Source organism: Vicugna pacos, chromosome 6 (assembly GCF_048564905.1).
Source record: "Vicugna pacos chromosome 6, VicPac4, whole genome shotgun sequence".
NCBI lineage: Eukaryota > Metazoa > Chordata > Mammalia > Artiodactyla > Camelidae > Vicugna > Vicugna pacos.
In genome coordinates this window covers 93,390,882-93,414,311 of record NC_132992.1, presented here as the reverse complement: position 1 = coordinate 93,414,311, position 23,430 = coordinate 93,390,882, and the positions used below count along the sequence as shown (strand labels likewise).

The 23,430-nt window shown below is 46.7% G+C and overlaps 1 protein-coding gene across 8 annotated transcripts in view; it reads right to left on the bottom strand.

Annotated features, from left to right (window-relative positions):
* Nucleotides 1-23,430, bottom strand: part of TRAF3 (TNF receptor associated factor 3) — a 105,903-nt gene that overhangs the window by 59,322 nt on the left and 23,151 nt on the right. For 2 of the 8 annotated variants that reach the window (XM_072963773.1, XM_072963777.1), the window contains exon 1: nt 6,028-6,115. The exons of 5 other annotated variants lie outside the window; for them this stretch is intronic. The gene's annotated coding sequence lies outside the window, so the exon portion shown is untranslated. Of the gene's footprint in view, nt 1-6,027; nt 6,116-14,651; nt 14,745-23,430 lie in introns of those variants that run through there. One more of the 8 variants, XM_072963772.1, reaches the window with a different exon arrangement.

The following is a 23,430-nucleotide window of genomic DNA, read 5'->3' as shown; positions in this document are numbered from 1 at the left end:
AAGGTGCTCTGAATCCACCCTAAGAAAAATTTAAAAAACAAGCCTTAAAAGGATCTAACCAGTGCCATCCAGGGTGGTAGGAACAAAAACTATCTCAGTCCAGTGTGATGTTCAAAAATTGTTGCGTTTGCTCCTTTCTGGTGGTCTTTTTCCTGGCTTGAAGGTGTTTCGCTCCTACACGTGTAGATCAGTACTCAGCCCACATCTCAAGGGGGTCCTTCTGCAGATCTCGGGAGCTCTCTAAGGAGATCCCTCCCATGGCCTGAGGACCAAATCCAATCTGCTACTGTTTTTATAAATAAAGTTTTATTGGCACACACCCATGGCCATTCATTTACATACTAGTATGAAATCAGCGACAGACAATGGTGGAGTTTACGGCTGTGCCAGAGACCAGACAGTCTGCAAAGCCTGAGATATCACTATCTGGCCCTTTATAGAAACGGTTGGTTTACCCCTGCTCTAGAGAATAAGCTGGAATAATTGTAGGGCTCATTTCATTTGTTCACTTTATTTCAGGGAACACAATCCTGACCTGCCTGTTGACCAGTGTCTGAAAACTACTGTTTCATACATTCTGTCTGGTTTTCAAGTTGTTTAAGATGGCAGTCAGGTTTGGGACTAGGGTGAGGGGAATGAGGCTCCTGCCTCAGGTGCAAATTTTCAGGGAGTGGCAAAAAACTCAGTACTAGGGATAAAATCAAAATTAATCCAAAAAATTCATGAGAAAAAAAACACTAAAATTTTAAATAACGGCAGTGTCAGTGACAGTGATGAGTCAAGCCATACTGGAGCTAAGGCAATAGGAGAATCCATAATACCGATCCTGACTTTATTTAAAACTTGATTTTTTTTTCCATCACGGAATTTTTCTGCATCAAATTTCATTTTTTCAAACACTGCATTAAAATGTTAATAATCTCAATCACTGAGCTTTCTGATGCACCCTTAAATTTGGCACCTGAGGCAAGTGCGTCCCTCACATCACCCTAGTCCCAGCAGAAAGTAAATCGCGTCCCTGTTATCCCACCACGGGGGAAACGGAAGACTCCAGGGAGAACTTTCTCACTAAGCACAATCACACTAATATGATATAAGGGCGAGAGTTTAAACACTTTCTTTTTCAGAGATATTTTAGAAAATGCTTCAATGTGAAACCTTATGCTCTAATTACTTCTACTTGCAACTAACACTCTTATATGTACACATTCCCATGTACACCCATTTTGAAGCCAGGAAAGTACTATAAGAATATCAACACTTCCTTGTAATTACTAAACAACTACATAAAGGTATTATGACTCTAAAACAATACTGTAATTACATAATATCCGGTTGATACACTTCCATTACGAGCTATAACAGAACAGCCATCTACAGCAACGGCCCCCAAGTCAATTTACTGATTGGTGAGAGTAGGAATCTAATCTCTGAATATATTAGTTCAATTAAAAGCAAATCAGCCAACAAAATTCCTTCTAGATTCCGCAGGACTGCCATCCTTCTGGAGTTACCCAGCTCATTTCCTAAGGATTCCCAACTCCTACTCTCTCTGATGAACGGAGTAGAAAAACACAAACACAGGACAAACAAAAGGACCATCTCATCTACATGAGAATTGAAGAACTTCTACACATAAGCCATTTTCTATACATTCCCTACATGGTTTATTTCATTTTCTAAGACAGAGATGTAGAAAAATGTTTTCAAATGTGATGACCAAAAAGAGCTTTTATCTTAATTAAAAATTTTATGGTTTTCAGTTTGGTGGAGAAACAAAGACTAGGAAATTAAATGTTATATTTTTATAAATAGTCTAGAATTCCTGAAACTCAAATTAATTTGCAGACACCATTCAAATTCATGAAGCAGGCTCACACCCCACCTCCCCCATCTGCCCTAGCTGTGGGGGTGAGTCTACCCCACCCCCTGGCTCAGCTGCCCTCCCCTGTCAAGACCCGGAGGGTGGGCTTGCAAACTCTGCTCTGTCTGTCCATCCGTGCCCTCTCTCCTGTGTTTATGCTCCTTATCTCCCACTCCCTCCACGCCCTGCCAAACACTTCATCCTTGAGACCACATCCAAGTGTCTTAAAATCTCCAAGTTACACTGAACTCTCAGTTCTTCACTAACTCTAGGGCAGGGATCAGGACCTCTGCAGTCTCCCCAGCATACCAGGCACACTTGGTAAACACTTGCTTTCTGTGGAATTAAACTCCTTTTAATTAAAGTGGACTTCAGCTTACATCTGTCAGGGAAGCCTCCCTTCCCAGTGAAAGCGACCCCCCTCAAGCCCTGCTCTGCACTGCCGAAGCCCCTCCTAACAGTGACAGCCCTGCAGTGGCCCTGCAGCTTCTCTGCTCACTGACAGCGAGCCTTCTGAAAACAAACGTGCATCTTCTTCACGTCTGTCCTCAGCTCCTGAAAGCGCCCAGCGCCCGTCAGTCCCAGTTCTTGCTAACTTAATCCTGCAGGTGCTCGCTCATTCCTCATGACTCTGCCACTGCTCTTCTTCTTCCCTCCATTACAGACACGAGGAAACTGAAGCCCAAAGATTCAGCAACTGCTCCGTGTCACACGTTAGCAAGTGGCACAACGGTCTGCCCTCAAACGCACGTTCCTAGCGACCGCAAAGGCGTGCTCACTGACTTACAGTCTCGTGAGAATCTGTAAGATTTATGCTGTAAAACTGGATTTGCCACTTGTACGCTCAAATCCTCTTTAAAAGGTTATCCAATGGTCCAAATTCCCTTGGACTGTTGAGGAACTAAGATCATGACCTTTAGCAACTTGCCCAAAGTCACCAGGACTGAATCCAGGTCTCCAGGACCAGCGTGCCCTTGGAGGCACCTGTAAATTCAAACCATGGGCATCACCTAATGCCCTAGCAAGAAGCAAATTATGCATCTCAAAGTTCCCAAGACATCAATGATGCCTAACAGATGCATTTGTCCCTTCTTAAAACCAAGCATCTTTTTTCATTGTTTTTCATTTCTGCACTGACATCTCCAGAGTTTGTTTATTTCCCTAGGACTAACATAGGCCATTCAGAACCAGATGCATCAAGTAGAGCGCATTTAGCTCAGCCAAGTAAGGCCGTTTCTGACTTTAAGGAAGACACTGAGGTCTTAGGCTAAAATAAATCTTCTCACATCATTTAAATAATTATTTGCTTTGTTTCTTGTTACTTTAATATGAGAACTGACTAGAATTATTTTGCTTACTTTTGAAAAACATTATCCAAATGGACGTGAACAAGGAGGAAAGGAGCTGGTTAAAGAGTGAAATGGCTACCCCGCACTACTGGGTAACAGTCAAAGCTGTTCTTGAGTGACACAGCCATGGTTTGGAATTACAAGGCAACGGCGAGTTTGGCTGGTTTCTGGCATTGCGATGGTTTCTCTGATGTCTCAGCTCACCTAGAACCACGGGCAAACATCCACTGCCACTGCACACTTACTTCAGTCCTAAAATACAACCTGTCGGACATATGTTCACAGACAGAGCCACGCTGAAAATTTAAGGTATCTGGTATAATATTTCTATAATCTCTTTGAATTTAATATTCTTCATGCTACATAAACTCTCTAGAATAAATCTACTTCCTAATCAGTTGTGGCCCCTGTTGCTAAAATCGCTAGACCCACCAGTACAAAATTTCCTACATGGCATACAACGGAGCATATTATTTGAACTTAGGGTTGTGCAAAAATATGAAACCTTTCCAGGTCGCCCTGAAATTTCTATCTAATCAGTCTTTCAAATAAACTCGATTCTGTAATGTTGGCTTTTGCTTAATATAGTTATGATTCACTGCAGTTTACTCTGAATTTAAATAGAGATTTGTTATGCAATATCAAATCTCTTAGGTTTCCCCTACAATTAATCAATATTTTGAACATAAAATATTCTACTGTCAACACTTTTTTATATGAATAAAGTGGCTACATTAATAACATTTTCTACTGGAATAAGAAAATGAATCTTTATTTGGAGGTTAGAGCCGTGCTACTGGATGATGCCAGGACAGAGTGCCCAGGAGAAGGGCAGGGAGTGGGCCCCTCCCTGGGGTGCCCACAGCTCCCCACGCACACAGCCCCTGGCCGAGTCCAGGTGGTCCAGGGCAGCCGGGACAAAAGCCAGGCTTGTCTGACCACAGCGTCCATCTCCCTCCACTCTCACAGGCGCCTGGTAAATATTTCTGAATGACAGCACCGCCCCCCCACAACCCGGCAGCTGTCACGAGGTAAATAAAAGAGAACTACCTATAAATTAAAGTAGCAAAAGCACTGGAGCAGGTTTCACTAGTTTCTCAAAACTACCTCACTCTCCTCAAAAATCTCTATCCTTGAACTAGAAGGACCCATTTAAATTCGCTGCCCCTCACAACATATTTGTCCACTTATGTGAAAAACCTTGAGGAAAGAGCAGAAGAAGGAAGGACCCAAACACAGTCCTCTACTCTTAGCAGTTTCCAACTCCCTGGAGGAGGGAGAGAGCAGAGGCATTCAAACATTCGAAAACACAGGAAATTAGTAATGGAAAAAGGATTTCTTGGTTGAATCAGAAAATATCTGAAAACTTCCAAGGCAGTCCTACAAAGGAAAGGGTGGATGCAGCTCTGACACCCTCCTCAGAGGCAGGCTCTGATATCCCGTCTCACTCAAGTGCATGGAGCAGGGGACCAGGAAGACAGGGCCCTCCCAGGGCCCACCTACGGAACGGGACACAGAACTCTGGTGTGCGCACACGTGACGTGAAAACTCCAGGGAAGCACGTGGCGAAGGCATCAGTGATGCCCCTTCATGTGGTGCAGGGAAGGCCCCCCTGGGGAGAGGGTGCTTAAGCCATAAGCTGAAGGAGCAGTAGAAATTAACTATCTCTGAAACTCTCAGATTTACAAGTTATAAACAGGTAAATGCAATAAAAAAACTCAAGTGTTTAAAAAGTGGCTCATACTGAACATCAATTCGATATTTCATTTTACAGATTACAAAGGAAAAAATCCCATTATGATTCTAGGTTATTAAACTTTCTACCGTACTTCTGCTTGATTTTAGTGTGTACACATATGTATATGCAATTAGTGTACATGTATTTATATATATAACTAGTATGCAAAACACATATACACACATACACTAACATATTTAGCACAAGGATGTTAAGTACATATACACATATGATCATATGCTATATTGATAAATATTAGTGATTGATAAATATTAACTGGATGAGTGGGTTGCTGGCCAGAATGTAGAAAATGTGTTTGTTAAAAAGATAGTTTCCTTCTCACACTTTTTTCCAAGCAACACACTAAATTTCCATAGCAATTTACTTCTATGCATTAAATTACATTTCAAAAATATCTTTATCTTTATTAAAGGTGATACAGGAGCTGTTTTTTAACAACTCATAACAGAAGCCTTGTTCTAAATTAATATTATAAACAGAATTTTTAGATGAGCAAATCTGAGTGTAGAAAATGAATCTGCTCTACAAGTGGAGCTGCAAGTTGTAATAAACCACACCACTCGTGATGATGACTGATGAAACCATCCAGCATCATCAGACATTCTCAAAATCCCAGGCAGAAGGAAAAGGGAAGCAATGTTCCAGGAACTGCGTGGGTTTTGACTTCAGGGTCCAAGTTAAGAATGATTCCTATACTCTGGGCAACCAACAAGAACCATGTCTAGGGTTGGAGAGAGAAGGTCACCCCAGGAAAGGGCAGTGGACAGCCCCAGGAGGCTGGACAGGAGCCCACAGACCTGGGCTCTGACACTCCTCTCTGCACCCCGGAGTGGATTTCAGTGAAACAGAGGTTTGGTGGGGAGGGACTGAAGGAAACAATCTCTTGAGGTTCTAACATTGTGACAATCTATGTCTTCAATAATCTAGAATATCAGAGAGGTTCCTTCTTCACAGTGTAGCAACCCTGAGCCCCATCCTAGCTCCTTCTTTGCAAACTGCGCATTCCGGGACAATTTCAATGCAATAAAGGAGTCAACTCAGAAAACAGAAGTCACCTCATTATGTAGATGTCCGATGGCTGAACACAAGCTGCAAGTGAAGCACATAAAAGGGGTGCTTCCTCCAATCGGAGGGTCTGAAGACCTGTGCAAAATAATCCTAGTTAATGAATTTGCCTGTGAAATGCCATTCTGTAAGATATGTAGGCAAGTGTGAAAATCCGTCATTTTTAACTGAGTATCATTTTTTGACAAGTCAGAACACTTTCCTCCTTTAATTAGAGTAATTTTTATTCTTCCAAGCCAAAGAACAATTTTAATGAGATTATACTGCTAAATTTATTTGTAGTTTATCATAGGCCTCTAATACCAGTGCTGATGCACTGACCATGAGTGAGTGAACACTCTTCAACCAGACTTCAATGTGCTGAACGGTCCAAGAATATGTTGGTTTTCTCCTCCAGGGTTTTATCTCATCTAAACTTCCTAGGAAACTGAACACCTTGCTGTTGCTACGGCACTTGCTTTACAGGCCTGATTATTAGGTTCTTAGGTAAGGCATCTAGGTTACATGATTCCTTATATTAAAAAAACCAGTGTCTCCCAAGACCTAAAAGTAGAAATTTTCTCCACCTGAAACGTTACTTCTAAGAATCCTGATGCAGCTCCCTCTCAAGGGGTAATTTAATCTCACTGAAGTGGAACAGCACTGTGGCCCTGGGCTCTTCGTGCGGGGCCAAAGGGAAGACTGCATTCTCCACCTGTTCTTACCGTTGCAGATTTTCCCACATTTTGCCAGGTGCCTCCTGAGCAGTGGGATCCAGGAGCTACCAGACCTGCCCAGGGGCCTTATTCCTTCTCCATCACCTCCGCCTGCCATCCCCAAATCTGTGACAGCTCTATCGCTTTCAGGGACTCCAAAGTCACTCAGGCATTTCTGACTTCCTGCCATGTACCGAGTCCGAGGGCCAACACAGAGAACCCTGCATGCTCCCCTCCAGGAGCCCTCAGTGCAGGGCAGCAGCAGGGGCCCAGGGCTGTAAGGATGCCCCAACTGCCTGTAACCCGAGCAGGAGACAGGCGGCGTTGCATCAGGACGGAAGGCTAGGTGGGCACACAAGTGGATTCATCCAGGCCGGGGCGGGCAAACGGCAGCCCAGCATTCTGTAACTAGTTTTACGGAATACAGCCACGCCCAGTGGTTTACACGTTGCCTACGATGGCAGTGACTTGGGACTGGCCCTCAAAGCCTAAAACATTTATTATCTGGCTCTTCACAGAAAAAGGGTGCTGAGCCCAGCAGAGGTGTCAGCAGTCTCTTCCTCTTCAGGCCGTGCCTTTGCTTCTGCACAGGTCAACTTTTGCTTGTGCACGTGCAGAGATGGAACAGCGCCCAAGGGACGGCGGCCAGGAGCCCAAGCTCGGTACGTGTGGTGGGGAGGGTGTGCAGGCCCACATGCATCTGAATTTGCCCCCTGCTCACTAAACACCCTTGTGTTCCATTCTCATCTGACAGAGAGGCCTGCCCAGAGATGTCCTTCCTATTTGTAGCACGGTCTCTGTCCCTCAGACACTCTCCTTATTTCTCCCTCCATGGAAACCCAGCTCAGACTCCACGAGAGCTCCCGCGCCCGGAGCAGACGTGTGAAGCACTGCAGCCAAACCCAGCTCAGCCCACCAGGTGCCCTGCTTCACGCTTCAATCTGGACTCACGCATCAGCACGCACAGCCTGGGCGCCCACCAGGGCCTAGACCCACGGCATCACAGCTTACCATAACGCACAGTAATCCTGACCTTTAGTTTGTATTTATCCATTGAGTAAATTAGATTAAGAATCTGACTATCATTTTGAGGTGATAAAAATTGTTCCGGATGCACCACTGGGAATATACTGAAAACTACTGAACAGGGTCGAGTTTATGTAATGCAAATTATCTCAAAACAGCTGTTATTAAATTTTTTTCTAAGGTTAATTATTTTTTAAAACATTAATTTCTTATGCTTTTTACCTACCCCTAGCATGTCGTAAGAGGCCATACTTAACATGGGTGAATGACAACACAGGACCGCAGTAACCAGGCTTCATAATGAACTACCCCAAAGCAGGCTGGCACAAACCACCACTTGGCACCTTCACAGCTTCTGTGGGTTGGGGGTTTGGACTGGGCACAGTGTTGACAACACATCTCCGCTCCACAGTGCCGGGGCCCCAGCTGGAAAGTGAGAGGAGCCAGAATCGCCCGCCAGGCCACTCGCTTATGTGCAGGTGGCTGTGACTGGGGCCTGGGGATGGCCGGCTGCCTGTGTGCCTCCTGCGTGGGTTAGCTGGCCTTCTTCACAGCGTGGCAGCTGGCTGTCCCAGGAGCCAGTATCCCACCAAGAGAAACCAGACCAAAACTGGACCTTCTTTTACGACCTAGCTTGGAAGTCACCCGGCACCACCTCTGCCACACTCCTGGGGGAGGCAGGTCACAAACCTGGCCCAGGCTCACAGAGAAGGAACACAGACCCCAGCTCCTGGCTAAAGTCCCCTCAAGAGAGAGCACACAGCACGGAAGATACCATGGCAGCCATTTAGGAAAACGCAATGTTACCCCTGTAATAAAATCCCAATCTTGTTGAAGACTGGGAAATTAAAAATCTGTATTAACCGGCATATGGCCTATCAATTTGTATTTCAAGCTTTGTTAACTGAACCTCTTGTTACTTACAATAAATTGTAACTTGTCAGCGGCACCTAATATCACTACGTTGTTTTGCCTTAGTAAATACAGTGTTGTGACCTTGATTCAATAGCCGATGATTCAGGGTCACCCCGGTGACCACGGGGCACTGAGCCTCTCTGGAGGACGCTGCAGACAGGCGGGAGTGCAGCGGTTTGGGCAGAATTTATCCCAACACTCGGGCCCTGGTGCCCCGGGCACCACTGTCTCAGCACAGCGCACAGCCTGGGGGCAGAGAATGGGCCCTCCTCCACCCCAACCCGAGGCCTCCAGCTCAGTAAGTGATGGAAGAAAGAAGGCATTCTTAACATTATAAACTAAAGAGCTCTACTCTGCCTGTTACGACAGGCCTCTTTTTGATACAGGAAAGCAAGAATAGTGAACTGACAGCAGACCTCTTCTGTCAGGAAAGCGATGCTTAGGAGCACAGAGAGCCAGGTCTGATCCCAGACCTGCTTCTAACCTGCTTTGGGACCTTAACCAAGTGGCATCACTTCTTTGGGCCTCAGTTTCCTCATCTGTAAAATAAAGGGGCTGAATTAGAGGAAGATTCTTAACTGAGGCCTGTAGGTGAGTCACTGCGATATGCCCACTGATGGCAGCCTGAAACTCTCCTTCAAGCTTAAGGCTTAAACTGTATGATCTGAATGCTTACTAACAAAGAGAACTGAGTCTACGTGAGGGTGAACGTTCTCCGGGAGCCTGGCCGGGCCTCCTCTTAGGAGCTGCGGCCTCAGACCTCAGGCCCCCCAGGCAGCAGGCTGGCTAACGCCTTTCCCCAAACACTAACAACAGATATTTCATTCCACACAAGCAAGACAGCAATACAGTTTAAACACACAAGGGAAACTGGTCTTCAAACAAACTACGCTCCATGTTTCCAACAAACAGCAAACACTCCTTTGGTCACGAAGGTAAGAGGCCTCTGTTTATTATTCTCACAAGTTTGGCATTTTGAACATGGATCTTTCGATCTTCGGTCTCCGTCTCCAATACTAACCATCATGATTTCCTGGAATCAGAAGTAGGCAGCGCGGCCTCCCTGGAAGTCGGGCCTGCCTGGAGCCCGGGGTGTGTTACTGGAAAGCAGCTCTTCAGATGGAGAGGACTCTGCCAGAACCACACAAGCACACGGGGCCGCAACGACGCTTTGGGGATGTCCAGGACTGCCAGCCCCAGAGGCGGGGACATGCCAGCCCACTCCACGCTGCCTGCAGGCGGAGGGGCTGGGATGCTGCCCCACGCAAGCTAGTCTCCAACCTCAAGTCAAAAACCGTCTCTCAACCACAGTTGGCTGCCAGGAACGAAGAGACCAAGGCAGATGTCACCAGAGAAAACAGAGCTGAAGGGACAACTCAGGTAAAGAAAGAGCAAGGATGTGCTGCACAAGGGAAGCTGGATTTATTTACACTAATCATGGATGCAGGCTCTCAGCTGGAACATCTCACTTAAAATGCCAGAAGGTTCAGAACCCATTCATAAGCTTTTCAGAATGCATACAGTTGCCATGGTAACCCTGATTCTATTTCTTGGCGTTGGACATATAAATTACCACCCATAACGCATTTAATACAGTTTGGGGCCACCAATTCATAGCAAAATAAACCCGAGTTACGACTCTCAGCCTCCCTCTTAGATAAACAAAGAGGAACAGCTGGAGGCAGTATCCAACTCACCCCAGGATAAGGACAGGCCTCCGACCACCTGAAAATGCTCATCTGAAGGCAAGTAAGAACTAAGGGAATCAGACTTCATCATCCACCACCATAAGGCTGAGATTTTATAAAGCTGAATGTTTCATGCCAGATTCGTGAAACTGTCACTGCTTAAGTTAAAGCAACAAATACAGTACGTCTGTATCTTCAACTCTGGAATTCAACCATGTTTAGCAAGTCAAAGAAAAAGCAGATCTCTTTAAAGAACATCTTTCATAATTTATTTAGAGAGCATTTGTCAACATTAAATAAGGTAGCTGTTCAAATGTCCAAACTGTCCTTAATAAGAAATCAAAGTTTTACTTCTTAGGTTCATAAGAGATCTGCTCAATCATAATTCTCTACTTTCATTAGGAATATTGATAAACATTTAAAATACATACTGTGCATGGTTTTTAAAGTCCCTTACCTTCTCACAATCCACCATGAACACAGAGAAGAAAACAAAATTACTGTGCACAAACTGCAAAGGCATCTTCAGTCTCACATTCCCAGGAAGCCCACTGCATCAGTAACTTAACAGAGCTGCTGCAGGACATGCCTGTGTGGCTACGGCGTCCACCAAAATTACTTCTGTTCGCATCACTAAACAGCTGGGTCCAGGGGAGTATCACCTCCATCACCTCCTCCTTCAGATGGCAGGCCACGGGCAGCAGCTGTGAAGTGGGGCACGAGACCACGCCACCGGCTGTTTCCATATTAGCAGAGACTTTGGGAACCGCTGCATTGCAGTCTTTCTGAAAGCTACCAACCTCAGAAGCAAGAGCGCTGGAGAAAGATTCCCCAGCACAGGAAGCTGCCTTTCGAATCAGAGAATTTGTAAAGATCTTTAAAAAACATTGCAAAAAGCTGGGCAAAGGAGGGGGGATTTCTAGATTTCCGAGCTGCTTCCCAGAAGCTGGCTGGCTTGCGGTTTTTACTGGAGGGGGCTTTGACAATATACTGTGCTGGGTGAAAATGCCAAAATTAACAACACGCGCACGAGGACACAGCGTCTGTGAGGCTCAAGCACTGCCTGTGAGAGTCCTGCCCGTCTCCCACTGGGCACTGGCCTCAGAGCCCCTCCTGAGGAGTCGCTGGGAGCAAACCACGACTTTCATCCATGCCAATGCACGCACAGGGAGCTCTACCAGCTCCTCTGCAGGCAGCAATCACCTTGGACACCCGGCACCTTCGGACAGTGAAACATTATTATGTGGTCAGAGCACTGGAAACACTAAACCAATGACCACACAACCAACCTATTAAGAGATGCTTAAAACAGTAGCAGGCTTACTAGGTGACCTTTAATTTTCGTTCATTCATTCAGCATATTTGGTGAGCATTAACCACACGCTGTGTGTGAAAGGACAGGAGTGAGGCAGAGCTCACCGTCCTGATGGTGACAGGCACTCCATGGGGTGACAAGTGGAGAACAAGCCACTCTGAGCATGAGGGCCTGTGTGACAGAGAGGCCAGCGTACAAGGGAGGCAGTCCTGGACCCAGGGCAGGGCTCCACCATGAAGGGACGTGTCATGGGAGCTGGAGGACGTGCGCCCGGCTGGGGCAGGGGGAGACGAGGGGAGATCACCCTGGCGTGCACTGGTGCATCCTCAGCAGAAGTGTGTGAGGCTCTGCTCTGCAGCCCACCTAACCCCCAGGGTAGCCTGGGGCGGCCACTGCCACCGCCACGACTGACACATACCCGCTAACTGGTACAGGAGGCATGCCTGCCAGGGCACGTGGTGACCACGCGGAGGACCAGGTGCTGAACCGGCACCACGCTATGCCACCACACCGCCCCTCAGTAAGTAACAGCTGTCTTCCAGAGAGCCTGGGGGCCACCTCCAGGCGAGGACACTGTCAGAGCAGTCCCCCTTCCACCCTGCATTTACTGCCAAGCCTGACACTGAACAGGTCCTCCGTAACAGATTAGGTGAATGAATAAACAAACTAAGGAATCCAGCGGTCACGCCCTCACTCCAGCATTACAAGATGACCCACAGCACCCCTCCAAACACGCCGTCCTCTCTGATGGCAGTCCTTTGCTCTGCCTTCCGTCTACCTGACTCCCCTTCACACCTCAGGCTCCAGAATCTTCTCCACCAGGAAGTTTTCACGGGCCCCTTCTCCCCGACCCCTAGCAGCAAGGAGCCCTCCTCTGGACTCCCATCACCTCTAACAGTTACCCCACTATGTGGAAGTGATGTTTCTGCACCTGACCCTCAAAGGCAGTCGCCTCTGCATCTGCAGTGCCCGGCGCATCACTGCTGCAGCCGGAGTTTCCAGAGGGCCTCCACAGGTCAGCCACCACCGCTCCTCACACAGAACCCCCTGTCCTTCTGTGAGGGCACTACCAGCATCCTCCTCATCTGAGGCACAGAGAAACTGTTAAAGTCCAGGTGGGAGAGCCAGGATTCAAACCAACCAGGCTCCCAGACTCCCAGGCCTCACCCTAACTGCCTGTTAACCGCTCTCCAGGCACCTAACCGAAGCGCATTACCACCACCTGGAGAAGACGATGCTTCCTGGGGCTTTACCCACGGGAGCACGATGGAGCACATTTATGGAACCACTGCGGCCTTCCCACTGAGATCTCTTCCCAAAGAGCTGAGAGGTGAATATTTCAGACCAAACCAGATGCACCTCATGTGCAAACCACTGACTGGCTGGAAAACCTCCCAGCACGAGGTGGAGGGTCAGAAGGGAAGGCAGAAAGAGGCAGCGAGAGGAAACTTCCCTTCGCTGACGCTGCGCTTTACAGGGACCCGCTGCAGTGGTGGGGGCTCCATCAGCTGCCTCTGGGTGTATCTGGGTGCCAGTCCGGGCATTTCCCACAGGTGTTCCCACACAACTCTGCCTTTCAAATCAGGGATCCAGGCTGGCTCTTTGTGGTGGTCCCACCCTGCTCCCCCAGCCCCAGACAGCTGCAGAGTCGTAACAGGACTCCAGATCTCGTCAGCTCAGGACCCTGAGCCTGGGCAGCCAGAGTGCTGTGCTCTGGCTTGAGTGGGTTTTCCCAGGGTCTGGAGGAGCTGGCAGGGGTCTTACAGCAAGACTTGTGTGCCTCCTCAAACAAGCAATGCTAAGACAGAGAGAGACAGACGGACAGACACACAGGGCCAACAGCTGGCCCAGGGCTGAGACCCGCCCCCCAGGCCCGCCAGTAAGAGCCGCCTTTGGGGGAGGGCACTGGCGGGGGGAGGGCTCCCGGGCCAGTGGTGGAAGGCTGGGGTGAGATGGCGAGGAGGAGCGTGCTACAGGGCACATGGGTCTGCCTTTCTGGTCGACCACCTGAAAACCGAGGGGGACGAGGCCATGCCCAGTGCACAGGAGACAGGCCCCCACTTGCCTGTGGGGTGGCTTCCTATCACCTCCTCTTTACACGGGAGGAGGCAGCCAGGCTCCAACAGGAGAAATGATTTTTCAAGTGCACCCCTGGGTGCTCAAGCAACGCTGCCTGTCTATCAGCTCTGGACTTGGCATAACCCTCCTGGTGAGGGCAGGGCCTGCTTCCCCAGCCCACATCACGGGCAGAGCAGAAAGGGCATGTCTTCCTCCGATGCTGATTCTGACGGTCAATCGCTCGCTTTTTCTGAATCTGGAATTTCTTGTCTGTAGGAACGGAGTAAGACTCACCCTATAAACCACAGAGTTGACTTGATTTTTAGCTGCTCTAACGCATGATGAAAGGTTCTCAAAAGTATAAGCTTCTCAAAATGTACGGCCCAACTGTTACAAATAAAGCCAGTGTCCACAAAGCACTCAAGCACTGTCCCAAGCTTAACTCAGTTTAAATACATGGTCATAGACCTACGGGGCTCCCCCGTTAACTGGAATGACTGGGCAGAACCTGCGCCTTCATTAAAGGGCAGTGATGAAATTCACAGCAAACTCAGGCAATTAGTAACACTGTTCACGTACACTTACACGAATTTGATACAAGTGATGGAAACATCCCTTTAGGTCTCATTTGGACACTTAGCAAAAGGTTCAGGAGTGTCACTGCTATCTTAAGGTGTTTACTACTTCAAAAATAGGTAACCCGGTTACCAAAATTACCACAAAAACAGCCAAAGGAGTGAGTGGCGCACTGCCTGAAAGGAACACACAAAGCACGCGGTCACTCCTGATGCTGCTGGGGCCAAAGAGCAAAGGGGTCCCAAGAAGACGCAGGGACAGGAACAAGAAAAGACACAGACAACTGGCTTGAACGTAGAACAGACACAACTATCTGCAGAAAAACCTAATGGGATACTTACGTATGACTCTGTGATGACTGTAGGATGTGATCGGATCTTAGGAAAGGATACTGTAATTCTGGCTGTTTCTCCAGGCAATAGGGGTTCTGGAGGCTGCAAACATGAAACAGGAGCCACCAGGTCACCACTAAAGGTCACAGAAGCCCCAGTAACAAGAAGCCAAGCCTCGTCACAGTTTTAGATGGAGACCTGAACAGCAAGTCAAAAGGCAGCAGCAGAAGCGGAGGCACACTCCTCCAGGTCCACACCCAGGACAAATGAAAACACCTGTCCGCACAAACACTGCGGCACCAGCATTCCCAGCTGCTCGGCTCCTAACAGCCAAGGGGAAACAACACAATTGCTGACCAACGCATAAATATGCTACATGCATACAATGGAATATTATTTGGCAACAAAAAGGAACAACCTGCAATGCCAGCTACAACATTATGAATCTTGAAAACTGATGCTACGTGAAAGAAGCCAGACACAAAAGACCACATGTGGATGATCCAATTTATGTGAAATGTCCAAAACAGGCAATGGTTGCACAGCTCTGTGAATATACTAAAAACTGCTGAACTGGACTATATGGTATGTGATGAACTCAATATAGGTATCTTTAAAAATATGACACAATCAAGCCAAGGGCCAACCCATCTGATAGTTAACGTCCTTAGTGAGATGCAGCTCCCTGTCTCAATGAAAGAAACAAACAAAATTGGGGAAATTATTACAAGGTCTTCATCATGCTCCCCAGAACACATTAATTTGGGGGTGCCCCTTCCAAATAACTGTAAGTAAACTTCTCAGTGTTCAAAACAACTCACAACTGTCTTTGGTAACTATTTTCTCCCCTAGATCTCAGAGTTCAACAATTTTGTAACAAAAAATTGTGATTTTAGCTTTAACGTAAAATACATACATACTAATAAATGTAGCCCTTTTAAGCAAGGGGAGAATAATCACTGGGGAAACTGTCCACCCACCACCATCACCAGGAAGCATTTGTTTGCTTAGTTCTTTCTACATGAAATAAATATGAGCACTTGGGTTTTTAAGACCAAAAATATTTACAAGACTTGAAATCGATACAAAGAAAATACAATCATTAACTGAACATAAAACTCATAAAAACGTAAACAAGGTTACACATGAAATAAAGAGCTAACAGATTTATAGAAAGATGACATATCCTCTACACCCAGCAGAAGAGCTCCCAATGCACTTCCGTCACTGTGTGTCCACCTCAGAGTTTTCAAAACTCCAACCCACAGGAGGCCACGTGGCACCCTCAGCACAATTCTGTAACTGGTTAAAATCGTCATCATAATTATGTGTGTTTCTATTTTCCGCAGGAAGAGAATCATGTCTACTCACAAACTCACAATGAGTCAACCGGCGTGTAAAATATTTTACATAATGGGAAAATTCATTGTGACCCAAAAGTTCAGTGTGTTCTCATTAAGTTACCAGAAATTACAGATGTGAAGATGCTTCTGTTAACTTAGCCAATATCGAGAAAAGAAACTACTTTAGCTATGCTCACGTTTCCAGTTCAGGAGACCTAATTCACTTCACGCTGCTGTATGCCACGTTACTCAGATTGGCAAACCTGCAGTTTAAGTACTGAATAAAGAAAATCTGCATGTTGACAACATAGGTGATTTTAAATTGGTTTTGACACTGCGTCACTTGCTACCTAAATAGCTAAGCAATGTCAAACCTGGCAGAGGTGGCTTCAGTTTTTGTGACCGCCCTACAGTGAAATGGTTTTTCCAAAATTATGATACCATCTAATGTGTTAATGGAGCTTCCCCAGGGTGCCTCATTGTGAATAAAAACCTCTGTGGAAAATCTTACACAAACTGTTGCATCCATTTAACAATTTCTCACATGTTACATTCAGTGTTGCTTTTTGTTTTTTGGGTTTTTTCAAACAATCCCAGGGGGAAAAAAACTTAAGCAATTAAAACACAGAGAACTTTTCTATTGTGACCTTTTAAGAAGCCCTCAGTCTTCTATGATACTCCAAAGGCTACACATGGAAACTGATACGTGTATTCATGCAAAACAGACGCAAACATGTTAAACTACGTAACCTACTGATATACACACACCGTAAGAAATCAAGTATTTCCAATTTTATAAACATAATACTTCTATAGCAAAGATAATACTGGATATTTTTTTATAGGTTGGTCCCCCTAAAAGGGTAATAATTATAAAACACAAAGAGGAGTCTCTTTTAAACCCTGTTAAATAAGTTATTTGCAAATATTAACCAAAAAACTCTGGGTGATGCCACCATTAATCACTCATAAAACCCCAGAATGTGTCTTGAAGGAAGTTTTTACAATACAAACTCTATTCTTAACTATCTTAAAATACATTGCAAAAGACCATTCTCATAAGGCTTTTTGAAAACTGCAGTATCTCATAAAATCTGAAAAACTGAAAGTATGCTTCTAATTCAGTGTCATGGCTCATTAAATCTTAGGTCCCAGTACCATGGACAAAAGTAATTCTAAATCTTTTGAAAGAATAATCTTTAGTATACATGCTTGGATGACAGTTAATACATTCTACATAATTTTTCCAAGACTATTAAAAAACTTCAGAAATAATACAGTGACATCTGCTTCAGGACCAAACTATTTCACCCTATGTCCTTTTCAAATGCTTCAAATACACACGTTTAGACATAATTTGAGTACTGGCTCTTCATCTTCTAATTAAAAAGGGCAGGCTTTTCTACAGCCTGGTAATTAAACATGTTCTCAAAATGCAAGCATCATCTCAGAAAGCAGATTAAAAGATTTCTATCAACATCAAAACTGCATCTTAAAAGTATTAAAACTATCCTCATATTTCACAAGTCAGAAAATGTATATGAGATCCACTCAGCACTGGAAGCTTTTGGCTCATGAGGGCAGGGGTGAGCCTGCAGACAGGTCAATCCCAGAGTGGGGTCTCAACGCTCCCCTCCTCTCTCACAGCCTCCAGACTTGACTCCTGACCGGTGAAGGGGACAGAGGCAGAGAGGGTCAGAAATGGAAGACAACTTGCTCTTAGTCCCTGAGCCCCGGGGCCAGGCTGGAGGGAAGAGGGCCAGGAGGACCTAGCACAGCCACTTCCTACACCCCACTTCCCGGATCGTGGCGGCGCCAGGAACCCCCCAAGCAGTGCTTTCCCCCGGGTGTGTTCCTCACCCCCACCCAGGAGGGAGGCACTACGTTTGCTTCCTTTCCAGCAAGTGGGCACAAATGCCTGAAAAATGGACGTTCACTAAAATAGGTCTACAATCCCTCATCTGTGATTCTCAAACCCCAGGAGCTCTGAAAACGTGCTCGTAACTCACTGGGCGCCACCCCGGTGCCAAGAGAGGCTCTCCACAGCCTCTGTCTCACTTGCTGCGACAGTCACACACTTTGCTGCAAGAATGTCAGTGATCCATCACAAGGTGCCGCCTACATGCTCCACAGTGGATGTTTGTTAATTCCATTCTAAAATCTCAAAATTCCAAAGAACCCCGGGCCCCAAGCTATAAAGGACTGTAGATACAACAGGACAAGCACTGGCTGAAAACAGCGACATGCGGACCCCCCTGAGGGCCAGGAGACAACAGCAATCTGGATTAAAAGTCTAGGTTTACACACACATTCACTTGCTCTGCAAACTTTCTGGGCACGAGCCACACTCCATCCCAGACGCTGGACGTCCGGGACAGAACACGCCACCTGGAGTGGAGGACCAGCAAGCCGACCCACCGGGCAAACGGGGCTGCAGTCAGGGGACGCAGGTGCCGGGCAGACACCCCAGGGGCTCCACGCCCACAGGCACCCCCGCGGTGGACTGGACAGGGCGAGGGCGGGCGCGGCACCCCACGGCAAGGGTTGTCCGCGACGCTGCGGGAAAACCGGGACGTGGGCACGAGGCCTAGTCCTGCCAGTCCAGCACCAGCGGCAAACCCAGCCCCTCTAAGCCTCCGCCATCTCATCGGTCAAAGGGAAGAGCGCCCGGAACTCTGATCATTCATGCCATGAAGTGAACCAAACTGTTCACGGTGCTTCCTACCAAGAAGGCTGAAGAACCTAAATGGTGGGGTGTGGGGGGACTTACAATCAGATAGAAAGAAAAGGCAGCAGGCAAGGCGACAAACAGGAAGGAAGATGAGTCACGTCCCACGCTGAGGACTCAGTGTGTAACGCGTGGAGGGCTGGCCGACAGCACCACGCTCAGCTCGTCCAGGCCGCCTTTCCAGAGGGAAAGGACAGGCAGGGGATCTGTCCATCGTTTAGAGAAAACAGGAGAAAGGTTCACCAAAACATCCCTGGAAGGTGTTGCACTTCAGGGCCTGCCTTCCTCACACCATCTCCGGGGGGGTGGGGGGGCACCGGGCACCCTCCCACCTGCCCACAGCCTCCCGAAGCCTGCAGCACCACCTCCCGGCGCAGAACCCAGCGGCTTGCCAAGCCACTATCAAGACACACAAATGGAGGAATATTTGGAGCAGCTGCAAAATCTCTATTAAGGAAAACAAAATGGTAAGTGAGTCTCTAACTCTGTAAGGTTAAACACTCACTTGGGTGAGATTTAACAACATAACAATAGAATACAATAATGAAGTGGCTTCTCAAACTCTTCCAGCAAAATACACCCAAAGGCACAGGAGAGAGAACCCCAAGGGTAAGCATTCTGAAGCAACTCAATTTATGTGAAGTCTTATGTTTCATATTAAAAATTGATGCAAATTTTACATTTAACTCCATAACAAATCCTATAACCTCCTTCCCTCCTCGTCACTCTCAGCTTTTGGAAACAGGGAATTTGAAATTTTCCCATCCTCCCACTGCTGAACGGAGGCCTGCTAGCCAACTCTGCCTTTCCTCCTGTGAACAAGGCCCACCTTCCACTTGGCCCTGGACCCCAGCCCCTGCCGTCTCTCCAGGACCACTCCCACCAGTACACAGGGAAAGGCAGTCTGTCCCCAGTCCCCCAACCTGAACAACGATCCGTCCACTTCAGAGCAAACTCTTTCAGGGAGTTGTCAACACACACCCCACCCTCCCCTGAAAACTCGCCCGCCCGCCCCCTCCACTGCCCACCAACACCGCCCTTGCCAAGGTCCTCAAAGACCTCCAGGTTCCAAACCCAGCAGCCAGCTCTCACTCAGCCTGCCTGTCGTCCAAGCAGCGTCTCCTAACTCCAATAGTGTATCTCCAGCTTCATCTTCCCTGTGAGTTCCAGACTGGGATGTCTGATTACCTACTCAGCATCTCCACATGAGACCCAGAGGTATTTCTGGACTGTTGGTGCCACTCCCCCCAGACCACCTCTCACACCCCTGGCTCAGGAAACGGCACCGCACAAGTGCCTAGGTCACAAAAGCCTTCCCCTCCTCACACACCCCACACCTGGCCCATCAGCAAAGACTGACAGCTCCATCTTCAAAGTGCGTCCCAATCCAATCCTTCTCAGCAAGCTCCAGCCACGCCGGCCCCTGCTGTTCCTACACTACACCAAGCGCGTTCCCACTTCAGGCTCTCCATACTTCCCGACCCCTCTACCTAAAGTCACCCTTCACACGGCCCCTTCCCTGCTTCTGCTTCATTCCGACTCAGATGCGACCTGCTCACAAGGCCTTCCCTGAAGACAGGACCCACCACACCCCAGCCTGCCTGCCGCTCTGTCCTTTCTAGCGTCACTCTTTAGTGTCTCCTGATAGTTGCTGGCTTGTGGACTACCCCTCTCTCCCATCAGAAGGTAAACTTCAAGACGGGCTAGATTTTGGACTTATCACCACCGTGTTCCTTGGGAACCTGACTCAAAGTGGGGGGATCAATCACTGTCTGCAACTCTGTTAACAGCCTTGTTTTGAAACATTACTTTTTTGTTAATGTGAAAACATTCATTCACTTACTCAACACTGCCACACAAGAGTTTGTGTGCCCTCGACTGAGAAGCACGGCAAACACACTTCCCAAGCCCTCCTCGTGAAGGCTGTCCTGGCGCCTTCGCAGGAGAGCGTGAAGACGTGGCTACAAGGCGACTCACCACAACACTGGGCTGAAGAGGGAAAACAGGAAGCAACCTAGGTGTCCAACAGCAGAGAACTGAGTCGAGAAACTGACACAATCCTGCAACCGTCACACAACCAGCCGAACAGCATTAATCTATTAGAAAGAACTTCCGTCTAACATGAACATGAGAATCACACAGATAATTTTCAACCTTCTAGCAGCCACACTGAAAAGGTAAAAAGAAGTAGGTAAACTTATGTAATGCATATTATTTAACCCAATATAAAGTTTTATCATTTTAATACATAATCAATATAAAAAACTATCAGTGAGATACTTTGTGTTCTTTGTTATCCACACTCACTCTCTGAAATCCGTTGTCAGCTCACACAGCTCATCTCACGCTGGACTGGCCCCATTCCACGTGCGCCCTAGCCGCACGCGGCTCAGTTACAGTTAGACAGCGAGAAAGGGAAATGTTCATGATATAATAGGCGAAAGAGAGAAAGTTATATTTTGCAGAACTTGACAATTTGATCCCAAAATGCACAAGGAAATGCATGGGACTCAGAACAAACAAAACAAAGAGAACAACAAATCTGGAGGATTCATGATCCCAATTTCAAAACTTACTATGAAGCTAAGTCATCCAGACAGTACTGGCGTAAGGACAGACATGCAGATCAACAGCACAGAATTAAGAGTCCAGAAACAAGCCCTTACATTTGAGGTCAATTAATTTTTCACAAGGGTAGCAAGAGCATTCAGGGAAAGAACAGCCTTTTTAACAAAGGGACAACTGGACGTCCACATGCAAAAGAATGAAACTAGACCTGCTTCACACTATACACAAAAATAAACTCAAAAAGGCTCAGAGGCTAAACGTAAGAGCTAAGACTGCACAAACCTCAGAAGAACACAGGAGTAAGTCTTCCCGACCTTGGATTGGGCAACGGCTTCTTAGTTGTGACACCCAGAGCACAAGCAACCAGAGAAAACTAGATAAACTGGACGTCGTCAAAGCTAAAAACTTTCGTGCATCAAAGGACACCATCAAGAAAGTGAAAAGACACCACGCAGAATGAGGGAAATATTTAAAAATCATATACCCGATAAAGCAGTTGTGTTCGGAATACGTAAAAAACTCCAATAACTCAAAAACAAAAAGACGACCCAACTTTAAAAATGGGCAAAGGCCATGAACAGACATTTTTCCAAGGAAGATACCTAAAAGGTCAGTAAGCACAGGAGAGGATGATTAGCACCACCAGTCATTAGGGAAATGCAGTCAGAACCACAAAGAGATACACACTTCATACCCACGAGGGTGTCTCAGGCAGAGAAGAAGGGCAGTAACAAGCGTCTGGTAAAGATGTGGAGAAGCTGGAACGTTCACACATTGCTAATGGGGATGTAAAATGTCCCAGCTGCTGTGAAAAACGGTCTTGCCGTTATTCAAAGTGTTGAATGTAGAGTTACCGTATGACCCAGGTATGTTTACAAGAGATACAGAAACTGAGGTTCTCACAAAAGCTTGTACAGGATTGTTCACAGCAGCATTATCATGAAACCCGAAAAGGCGAAACCACCCAGGTCCATCAACTGATTATAAACAAAATGTAGTATGCCCACAGAAATGGAACGCTAGCTGCCTATAAATGGCAATTACAGTTACAATGCTACAACATGGATGAGCCTTGAAAACAGTATGCTATATGAGCAAAAATAGTTGCAAAAAGACCACATATTATATGATCCCATTTGTATGAAGTTTCCAGAAATGGCAAATCAATAGAGGCAGAAAATAGACTAATGACTGCCTAGGGTTTGGGGGAGGAGGAGAAGAATGAGAAGTGACAGTTAACAGGTACGAGGTTTCTTTTTGGGATGATGAAAATGTTCTAAAATCAGACAGTGGTGATCGTTGCAAATTCTTGAATATACTAAAAATGACTGAATTGTACACTTTAAAATAGTGAGTATTATATCTAAATTACATCTCAATAAAGGTATTATTTTAAAAAGGAAATTATAAAGTGGTATTATATATTTATAAAAAGAAAATATATGTATGCCCCAGAGATGGCTTAGAAGAGCATACACAGTAGTGATTTGAGCAAGCAGAATTATATTTATATTTTTCATTTTTTGATTTGCCTGTTGAAATAATTTTCCTGTAACTGAATGGGCACTCCTTTTTGAATAAAAAAGGGTTGTTTTTTATTTTAAAAGGGTGTTTTAAAAACTAAAAATTACTTAACTATGTTTCCTCTTTTGTAGAAATGTGTACAAGTATGCCCTCAAAGAGATGAATGATACACACCGAAATATCAACAGTGGTGAGGCAATGGGAATGCTTGCAAATCTTAAATATTCCACCACAACCACACTGGCTCTCTTCTTAAAACAGGTAAAAGACACACCCCACACACCCGTGGCGTTCAGGACACTGAACTTCCGGGAAGGAGAGAAGGAGCGTAAGCAGACGCCGGCCACCTGGGTGACCCCCTTCCGAACTGAAGCCCAGAGGGGCCCGCGTGTGTCTCCCTAACACTAAGGGCCACTCTCCCAGACAAGGGGTCCTGGGCAAGGGGAGACTGAGTCGCACAGCTCCTTTGAGGGTGGAGGCTGGGTCCCAGACCACAGCAAATCCCAGGGACAAGGTGGGGAGGGAGGCTCCAGCTGGACAAGCCAAGGTGGGGTGGGGGTGGGGCCCTGACCTCCCAGGACTGGTCAGGACTCCTCAGGGATGACCCTGGCGCGAACAAAGCCTT